The sequence below is a fragment of the Mirounga leonina genome, unplaced genomic scaffold (genome assembly GCF_011800145.1).
Source record: "Mirounga leonina isolate KUSES-001 unplaced genomic scaffold, KU_Mleo_1.0 Mir_94, whole genome shotgun sequence".
NCBI classification, from domain to species: domain Eukaryota; kingdom Metazoa; phylum Chordata; class Mammalia; order Carnivora; family Phocidae; genus Mirounga; species Mirounga leonina.
In genome coordinates this window covers 13,308,430-13,318,222 of record NW_023270855.1, presented here as the reverse complement: position 1 = coordinate 13,318,222, position 9,793 = coordinate 13,308,430, and the positions used below count along the sequence as shown (strand labels likewise).

General features: G+C 43.4%; 1 protein-coding gene across 2 annotated transcripts in view; it reads left to right on the top strand.

Annotated features, from left to right (window-relative positions):
* Positions 1–2,631: 2,631 nt before the first annotated feature.
* Positions 2,632–9,793, top strand: part of ITPR1 (inositol 1,4,5-trisphosphate receptor type 1) — a 328,878-nt gene continuing 321,716 nt past the window's right edge. For both annotated transcript variants that reach the window (XM_034997067.1, XM_034997066.1), the window contains exons 1-2: positions 2,632–2,814; positions 3,621–3,691. The gene's annotated coding sequence lies outside the window, so the exon portion shown is untranslated. The remainder of the gene's footprint in view (positions 2,815–3,620; positions 3,692–9,793) is intronic.

Genomic DNA, 9,793 nt, shown 5'->3' with positions numbered 1-9,793 from the left:
AACAAGATCAAGTTTTCCCAGAAAACCTATATTAAAATTCCATTGTTTCTGCACATAAAATAATTACCCTTTAGTATTTACCAGTTATAATAGTAATGACTGATTTGTTGAATTTGTTTGAGAAAATAGAGCCAAAAACCCTTTAGAAACAGAACAAATTTTTTTCATAGGGGAAAAGAAGAAAGGGGACAAACAGATGGGAAAAGTGTGGACCCTTTTTTTTTAATTAAAAAAATTCTTAAAAAGATTTTTATTTATTTATTTGTCAGAGAAAGGGAGAGGGAGAGAACATAAGCAGGGGAGCGGCAGGCAGAGCAGGCAGAGGGAGAAGCAGGCTCCCCGCTGAGCAGGGAGCCCTGATGTGGGATGATCCCAGGACCCTGGGAACACGATCTGAGCCAAAGTCAGACACTTAACCCACTGAGCCACCCAGGCATCCCAGTGCGGGCCTTTTTGTTGTGACAAGATGGGGTTATTTCTTTTTTTTTTTAAATTTTATTTTATAAGATGGGGGTATTTCTTGATGATGGGGAGTGCTAGCTTGAAGCATTAATCATGAAGCTTTAGCGCCCAGGAACAAGGGGCTACTGCTGACAGAGAGGAGGGGCAAGAGTGAATATAATGAACACACTTTGTCTACTTCAGAGCGCTGCCCATTCCTGGACTAGTATTAAATACTTATATGAGCAGATAAATACAGTGCATATGTTTTCATTGGGGAGGCTGTGGGAGATAGTAGTTAATGTCCAGGGTTCAGGAGTCAGTCAGCCCATCACCTGTGTGAATTTGGGGATGTTACTTAAATTCTCTGTGCCTCAGTTTTCTCATAAATAAAAAAAATGTTAATAGGATTTGAAGAGAAAATGTAAATAAAGAGCTTAGAATAATGCCTGGCACATGCCATGTACTCAGTAATTATTATTAATTTTGGCATTATTATATCAATAATAATTATTATCTGTGGGGCTCCCTTAATTTGTTCCTGAAGTCTCACAAGATGGTTGACCCTATCAAGCAATCCTGATACAAAGAAGGCAAATTCTAATGACTTCTTCCCTCTAAGATGGCAAAACTGGGGCAAAGAGATGAACATGACTTGCCCAAAGGCTCAGAGGATGCTCCTAAAATGGGGAAGGAGGTCAGTTAAGGCAGTGGTGATGGATTTCCCCAAAGACAAGGACTTAGTACATTTATAGGCTGGAATTGGAATCCAGGCTGCACTATTTAATTCACAGTGTCATCTTGGGAAATTACCTGATTTCTCTGAGCCCTTAGGCCTTCATCTATCAAATAGAGATAATAAATATGCCCGGGTTGTTGAAACTCAATAGCATGATGCATAAGAAGTGCATGTGGTCTGGGTTCAATAAAATCAGTCTCTCAAATTATTACGATTCCTATTGTTGTAGCTACTATGTGGCGCAGCAGGCAGTGCCTGTCTGGGATGCTGCGATGTGTTTTGGCTCACCACTATGCCCCAGCGCCTGGCACAGTGCCTGGCACCCAGTAGACACTCAGGAAACGTTTGTGGAACGAATGCCTATCATCTGAGGAAGGGAGAGCAGCCTACCGACTTTGCTTCCTAGCTTAGCCCTTGCCCTTCTTCCAAAAACCAAACAGCTTGTAGCCCAAGAGCCCAGGCACTTTTTGGCCGTGGGCTGCAAGCCATCTCGTCCCCGACGCCGCTGTCCGGGCTGCTGGAGGGCGCCCCGCCTGGACGTGTATCATTGTGTGAGCGGCTCTCTCCGAAGCCCTAATTTTTCTGGCTTGCGGTTTATTTACTTAAGCATTTACAGCTCCGGGGAGCAGAGGGGCTGCTTGAAGCGGGGTCAGGACCTAGGTCGCGGTTTGTATTTACTTTGTGCCTCCCAATCTCCGCGCCCGCAAGTCACAACACGGCTCCTTTATTTGTGCATCGGAGAGGCTTGCGTTTCTCTACCTCCTGCGGGGCGAGGAAGGACACACGCAGCTCGGGGTCTCTCAAGCCACTTGCCTGTGTCCCCGCCGGCGTGGACCGTCGCTCCGAGTTAGTTTTCTGTGCAAACCCGAGCAGGGCGGAGCAGATTAAATAAAGACAACCTCGCGCTTTTAATCCATGACCGCAAACACTGGCGTTTTTGTGCCCTGGATTTCTGAAATTCTTGGCTCAGGGACTCAAGGCGTGGGGGGAGGGTGGGTAACAGCTTGTAAAAACTTCCCAAAGCAGAAATCCGAGCTGCTCCCCGCCCCCCTCTCCCAGAGACACCTGGATTCACGGGAAGGGGGGCAGCCGGAGGAGGAGCGTCCCCAAGGGTGGGGGGCGCCCCCCAGGGGTGGCTTTGGGTCGCCGGCTCCAAGCCCTGCCCGCTCTCTGCAAGAAGCCGGATTCGAAGCCCGGACGCCCCGCAGGACGCCCCTCCCCGTCCCCGCGCGCTTCTATTTAGAGCCCAGCCCGGAGCCCAGGGGATTCTGGGACTCGTAGTCCTTCCCCGCAGCCCCAGGCGCTGCCGCGACCTCGGACTCGGACTACATTGCCCAGGGAGCTTCCCGGCCTATATAAGCCGCCAGGAGCCGCTTCAAAGTGCAGTAACCATGTGGATGTGCTGCTGAAGCGTTTCCTCAAGCTCGCTGGGGTGGGAGGAGAGGAGGAGGTGGTGGTGGAGGAGGAGGAGGCAGAGGGTGGAGAGAGAAAGCGCACGCAGAGAGGAGGTGTGGGTGTTCCGTTTCCATCCTAACGGAACGAGCTGCCTCTTCGCGGACATGGGATTACCAAGCGGCTGCTAACCCCTCTCCTCGCCCTGCTCCCCCAAACCGGCGTGGCTCCCGGGCACCAAGGTAGCGGCTGGGGCCGGGCAGAGGGCGCGGGGAGTTGGTACTGTCCTCCCCGGGCGCCGAAGTTTTTGCCCCGCTCTCTGGGAGTTCTTGGTGGATTTGCATGCACTTGCATACGTTTGGGGGTTCTTTTAACTGAGGGCATTTTGGGGTGTTCATTTGAGGCTAAAAAAAATTACCGATTCCAGTGACTGGCCTTGAGGGCTACCCATTCTGGACTGGAATGGCATTCCCCCAACTTGGAAACTGTTGCAGCAGCTGCAGGAAATGTTTTTTTTTGGGGGGGGGGGGTGGGGGGGTGTCATATGTGAGTCCGCTCAAGGAAACAATCTTTCAAAAGTAGCCCTCCCTCGAGCTGCCTGGTTGAGAGAAAAATGCATGTGGGGGGGCCCCAGTGGGGAGGGTTTTGAAAAACGGAAGAAAACCCGGGGAGCGGTGAGGGATGAGGTATGGACGAAGCTCACGCCCAATGAGGATGCGGGCTTCGGACACTTGGCCTAGGCTCCGGGAAACAAGTGCTTTGGGATCTGCCAAACACTTCCCTTAGTTCCAGCTCCCCCGGCACGTTCCAAGTTTTTGCGTGCCTAGTCTCACTTGTCAGTTACATACTGGAAATAAGTAAGCAAAGTTACCTGTAGTCGTTGTCCAACTGATCCCTCCAGCCTTCCTGTCTTGTTTGGGGAGGGTGGAGGAGGGGGTCTGTCCAGGAAGGAGGCTAAAGAAGGTGGAACTTTGCAATTTGAAGCATTTCTGTTAGGGGCCCGCCTTTGTAGTCTTATACTCAGTTTTCTTTCTTTCTGAATACTTAGGAGCGGACTACAGAGGAGCAGGATTCGCACAGCTGGCGGGTTTTGGCAACAGAGTGCCTGACCTCGGTCAGGTGAGTGTGAAGCCTGAGAGCTGTAGTCAATAATGAGTTTTTGTTTTAAGTGTATTTTATGTCCTCTCTAAAGAGCCATGGAGATTAGGAGTAGAAAAGAAAAGCAAACTCCGGGGCTTAGTGTCCAAAATTTGTCACTGCCTTCTGTGAGAGCTTTAGGGAGCATTTGAGAACCAGGGGGCAGTCCTGCCTATCACTTTTGGCGAAGGCTCAGACTTAAAGCAGCCTGAAGGTTTATGAGAGGAGGGGAAAAAGCCATTAAATGGAGCAATAAAAGGAATGCCCATTGGTGCCTGGCAGCGTGCTGATGATTTAAATTCTGAAGGATGCAGTACATTTCATCTGCCAAGATATGTAAGCAAAAATTAACTGCCTCTGTCTTTCAAAAATAGTCACTTTTTTTCTTGCTGTAACATGTGTTTAATCAGAGTAGGTTGGATTGCAAGGAATGAAAGTGGTTGCTGGCAATTTGAAAGAATTAGTACTATAAAAAGGGAAGTTAGTTCTTGAAGCATCAGAGAGTAGCATCCAGTCCTTGACTTGAAGCTGCCTGAATGTCAAGGAATCTGAGTCCCTCTTGTTTAGGTGCTTATTGTGGGGGCAGCATTTATCTGTAAAGACAAGCAGCTCCTGTCCACCTGCACCAAATGGTCAGACTGCACTTTAAGAAAGAGAGCTTTTAACAGCTGTATATACATCCTCATTGCTGAGGATTTGGCCATCACAAGTTTTTTCTTCCGAAATGGCCAGGAACAGGGTAGACAACAGGGTAACGAGTGGAGGACCGGGTCTTAGTAACTTCTTTAACATTCTAAATATTTAGCTGTTCCCTGGGCTACAATCTTTGGGCTTTTTAAATTAGAAAATAAAAGGCAGACACTTCATTATAGTAGTATAGTGCTTTTGTTTCCTGTTGATAAGATCCTTAGGAGTGCTGGTGGAGTGGGAAGCCTTTGGATGTGTGGGATGTAGTTCGTTCTTGGAGTTCTCTTGACTTTCATGGCTACTTGGGCACTCAAAAGGCCAAGGAAAGGGTTAAGTTCCCCTCTTTTGAGTAAGCTGCAGACCAGGAGAAACTGATCCATAGACTCTTCTCCAACTTGTTACTAAAGATAATACTGACACATGAAGTACTTGTAAGCCAGGTCCAGAGCCATATATCACAGAAAGTGAGTCAGGTACGGGTGAAGAAGCTGAGGTGTAGAGAGTAAGAACACTTGCCCAGTAGCTGGTGCATAGTGGGAGCAAGGTGTAACTCCAGGTTGTGGGACTGTATTGTGTTCCACAAATGCATTTAAGCTAGGGGGAAGAGGTGAAGGGAGAAGCTAGGAAAAATGGTAAACTTATTTCTGTTAATGAAATAACTCTTGCTTATGTCCCACCAGTGATGAATGAATAATAATATTTACCTTGATTTAAGAAGGAAATGATGTAGCTGTAGATGTAGGGATAACACTGTGGCTATTTGAGAAGGTATTAGAGGTTATACTGACTTTTAGAAAGCTGTATGCTGAAAGCCTGAATGAGAAGAGTAAGCGAAACCAAACCATACCACGAGGAACATTGTCTAAGTCCAGCATTAGGTTCATCTCATAACTGAAATCCATCTTGATCATCTACATCAAGGCATCTGAGGAGGTTAAAAGAATCAGATATTTCTCAGTCTGAATAATTTGATAGTTTAAATTGCAGTGAGTCTAAACTGTGAAGTATCGGTATCTTTTCATATACTCTTCAGTTTGGTTTATGGCCGGTTGTGCAGAACACTTTTTCATTTCTTTTTTTTTTTCTTGTGTGTGCATGCATGCATGCATGTGTGTGTGTATTGAAAGTACAGTCTGTTCTTTAAATAATTCAAATCAGAACAGAATATACTATCAAGATTTCCTTCTTACCAGGCAGGGAAACTTCTTCATGCTCTAAATGAATGACTCCTGGCCTCTACTTTGAGACCCATGAAATTGTTGGGGGTTGACAATAGTATTACCCATTTTTAAACAAAGTGGTTGCCTTTTGGAGGGAATTGGCATCTTTTCTTTAGGAATGAGAGATGGAAAGGTTGCTTAGAAGAAAGGGAAGATGTACCCAACAAGATAAATCTCTTGCCTTTGTCCTCAAAATATTTTCAAGTAGGGAAGACCAGGGTATTAGAGATAGAAATGAAACTTCTAATCCAATGGTATACAACTAGCTGACTTCTAGACAAAAAAAGTTGCATGGCTCTTTAGCTCATTTATAATGAACTCATGGAAATTCTGAGTTCTTGACAAGCAGCTGTTAAATAACAAACCAAAATGAAACAACAAACGCCAAATATGAATAACAGAAAACAACAACAACAAAAATAGGGCTGAAGTTAGGTTTCTAGGTCAAGCTGTCCTTGGATACATCTAATTAAGGAGTTTACACAAGGCCAATGTCGCATCTTGTTTACTGTTGGGTTTGATCTTTTGAAATAAAACACATTGCATTTGCAGGCTCTTTATTAACTGGAAATGCATGCAATTTTTTAGTTTACTTTTGCTGTTTTAAGCTTTTGCACGCTCTTTGGATGAAATCAGTTAAAGCTTGAAGTCAGTGACATGAATGACATAATTTTTATGATTCTATCCAATTTTTATAGTCTCTGGTTCTGAGTTTATTGCTAACGAGCATAAGCTGAAAACACCACTAAAACCATCACTTGTGGAGCTGTTCCTCCTATTGAACTATGGCTAGGGTCTTCCCTCAGCTGCACACAGTTTAAGGCATTTGGTGTGATAAATCTCTTTATGAATGTCTAATACCTGCTCAAGTTGTTATTATCCAAGTGTTTATTCCTTCAACAATTACTTGAGCACCTACTATGTGCTGGGATATGTTCTAAGTGCTGGGCATGCAACAGTGAAATTCCTGTTCCCAAGAGGCTTAAATCCTAGTTGGGGGGAAGTAGGCATTACAAATAAGCAAATATTATTGTATAAGAGGTAGCAAGTGCTACAGATAAAAAAAAAAAATCCAAGTAAAGGGGAACAGGCAATAACAAATGTTGGTGAGGATCTGGAGAAAGTGGAACTCTTGTGTCCTGTTGGTGGGAATGTAAAATGGTGCAGTCACTGCAGAAGACAATATGGCAGTTCCTCAAAAAACTAAACAGAATTACCAAATGATCCAGCAATTCCACTTCTGGGTATAGAACCAAAAGAATTGAAAGCAGGGACTTAACTGATATTTTTACATTCATGTTCATAAGCAGCATTATTTACAGTAGCCAAAAGGTGGAAACAACCCAAGTGTCCACTGACAGATGAATGGATAAACAAAAAGTGGTATGTCCATATAAAAGAATATTATTCAGCCTTAAAAAGGAATGGAATTGTTATCCACGTTACAAGACGGGTGAAGGTTGGAAACATTATGCTAAGTGAAATAAGCCATACATAAAGAGGACAAGTAGAATGGTGCTTGCCAGGGGCTGGGGAAATGCGAAGTTTGTTTAATGGGTACAGAGTTTCATCTGGGGAAGATGAAAGAATTCTGGAAAGGGATGGTAGTGTTGGTAGCTCAACTCTGTGAATGAAGTTAATGCCAATGAATTTTACACTTAAAAATGATTAAAATGGCACATTTTATCTTGTGTTTGTATATTTTACCACAGTAAAGAAATGACAACAAAACAATGTAAAGGGGATAGAGGAGTACTCGGGAGGGGATCTGGAATCAGGGAAGGGCTCTCTAATAGGGTGCGTCTGAGCAGAGAGCTGAAGGAAGTGAGAGGTTAGCCTGTGTAATTATCTGGCGGAGGAGGACATTCCAAAGGGCTAGAGCAGAAAGTGCTAAGGCCCTGAGATGGGAGCAGGTACAACAGGTTAGGGAAAGGTCAGGAGGCCAAGTTGGTTGCAGCTGAGGGAGAGTGCTAGGCGTTCAGGTGGTAGAGGGAGTCAGGATCAGATCCTGCAGGAGCCCGGTGTTTTCAGGTAAGCCATAATTTATTTCCCTGAGGATTTCTTAACTGTCTCAGAACTCTTAGTGTGGTTCTCCGCATCCTTGAGCTACATTGTCCTTTCTGAAGAGACTCGCGAGGCTGGCAAGATCACCTACCAGATTGGAACTTGTTTGGGGGTCAAACCCAGATTTCTAGACTGTCTCATTAATCACATGGCTTATCTGGGATTGTAACCCACTTTAGTAGGAAGGGAATATTCTTTTGGTTTGGATAACGAATTTTAAGAACCTAATGATATTCCCGGTGGTTTTTCTTCAACACAGACTTTGTGTACTTTGCTACCACCCTTGTCTGTCAGGTCTCATTTTACAGAATTACACAAGGAGAACTCATGCTCATCTCTCTAGCATTGTCCTTGGGGGATACAAAGTTCCACATAAGCGATTCTCTCTGATGAGTGAAGTGAACCCCTTCGTGTGTACAAATTTATAATGTACATACATGTTGTTACTTAATTGCATAAGATAAGCATATTCAATTAAAGTAAAACAACAGGAAATAAAGATAAACAGCAAAACTGAACCAGTCACCCCCAATCCCACCATCCAAGGTGAGGGTTCCAGACTCCTCCATGTATATTTAAATTTCATAAAAAAGGACTCATACAGTACTTCAAGTTTGGTACCTTGCTGTTTCCACTCGATCCTGAACCTCTGTTCTTGTTAATAGACATTTGTGTCTTCATTTTTCTGAAGGTGTCTGTACGTTTGATGGGATTGCATTTGAGTGGTGACATGTATGGAATCACTAGGGTAAAAAAAAAACTTATTCAGATTTCATCACCATCATAGAATCCAGGTTTTCTCATTCAGTTTATACTGTTTTTTAAAGAAAAGTGAATGGAAGGTAAAGCACTCTTCAAAAGTTAGCTGTCTTATTACAGGGATGAAGCCTAGTAATCATTCATTTCAATACAGGATTTATTATTTCTTCTTCAGGGTAACCTAATTCTGTGAGGTAGTTAGGGCCAGGTACTCTTTCCTGTTTGTTTGACCTTAAAAGGAAAACTTCACTATAGAAAATTTGAAATACGTCTAATAGTGAGATCTTAGTATAACGAACCCCTCTTTGCTCATTCACCCACCCTGCACAGTTATCAATCCATGACTATTCTGCGTTCACCTGTATTCTGATACACTCTCTCCTCTTGGGTGAGTTGGAAACAAATACCAGGCATACCAGTTCATCTGTCTTTTAGTATGTATCTCTAGTATTGGGATTAAAAAAAAAAAAAAAGTATTCTTACCCATCTCAAGGGAAAAAAGACAAATTTTTTAATTGAGCCTGTGTTCTCAGTTCCTTCCAACATATGTAAGTGCATGTATACACACACATGCATATGATATATATATCTAGGTACATGCAATAATAATATATATGGATATTTAACAGTTTGTTTGAATTAGGATCCAAATAAGGTCAATACATTACAAATGGTTGATGTGTCTTTTAATCTGTATGTTTCCTCTACACCTCTTTTCCCCCCATGCATTTTATGGTCGTTACTGAAGAAACTGGGTGATCTATTTTCACATAGTTAAGATTTTGCTCACTGTGTCAGTGTGGTATAGTTGAACATGTTCCTCTGTTCCCTGTATATATCATATCTGGTTGTTAAATGTAGAGGCTTGATCAGAATCAGGGATTTTTGGGGGAGGGGCACTTCTATTTTTTTGAACTTTATTCAGGGGAGTGTGTGATATGTGTGGGTATGTCTTCTTGTGATATTAGCAAACATTGATGCTCATTTCCTTAATCCATTAGTTCATTTGGACTTATGAAACTCCTATTTTTCTTTCTTCATTCATTAGCTGAACTGTTTTGTAAAAAGAAATTTCCCTCCACTAAATTTTTTGTTTCCTGGGGTATGTAGTTCATGTAAAGAAAGACAAGATCTGTACTTAAATTTCTTTTTGTATTTTACCAGTTTTCAAAAATAACAAGTTGATACCCTACCATGATTCATGGCAGTGGTTGTCAGTGTGGTGACACTGGGCATATCTGGGGACATTTTTGGTGGTCGCAACTAGGAAGAGGGTGCTCCTGGCATCCAATGGCTAGAGGCTGGAGATGCTGATAAATAGCCTACAATACATCAATTAGCCCTTCCACAACAC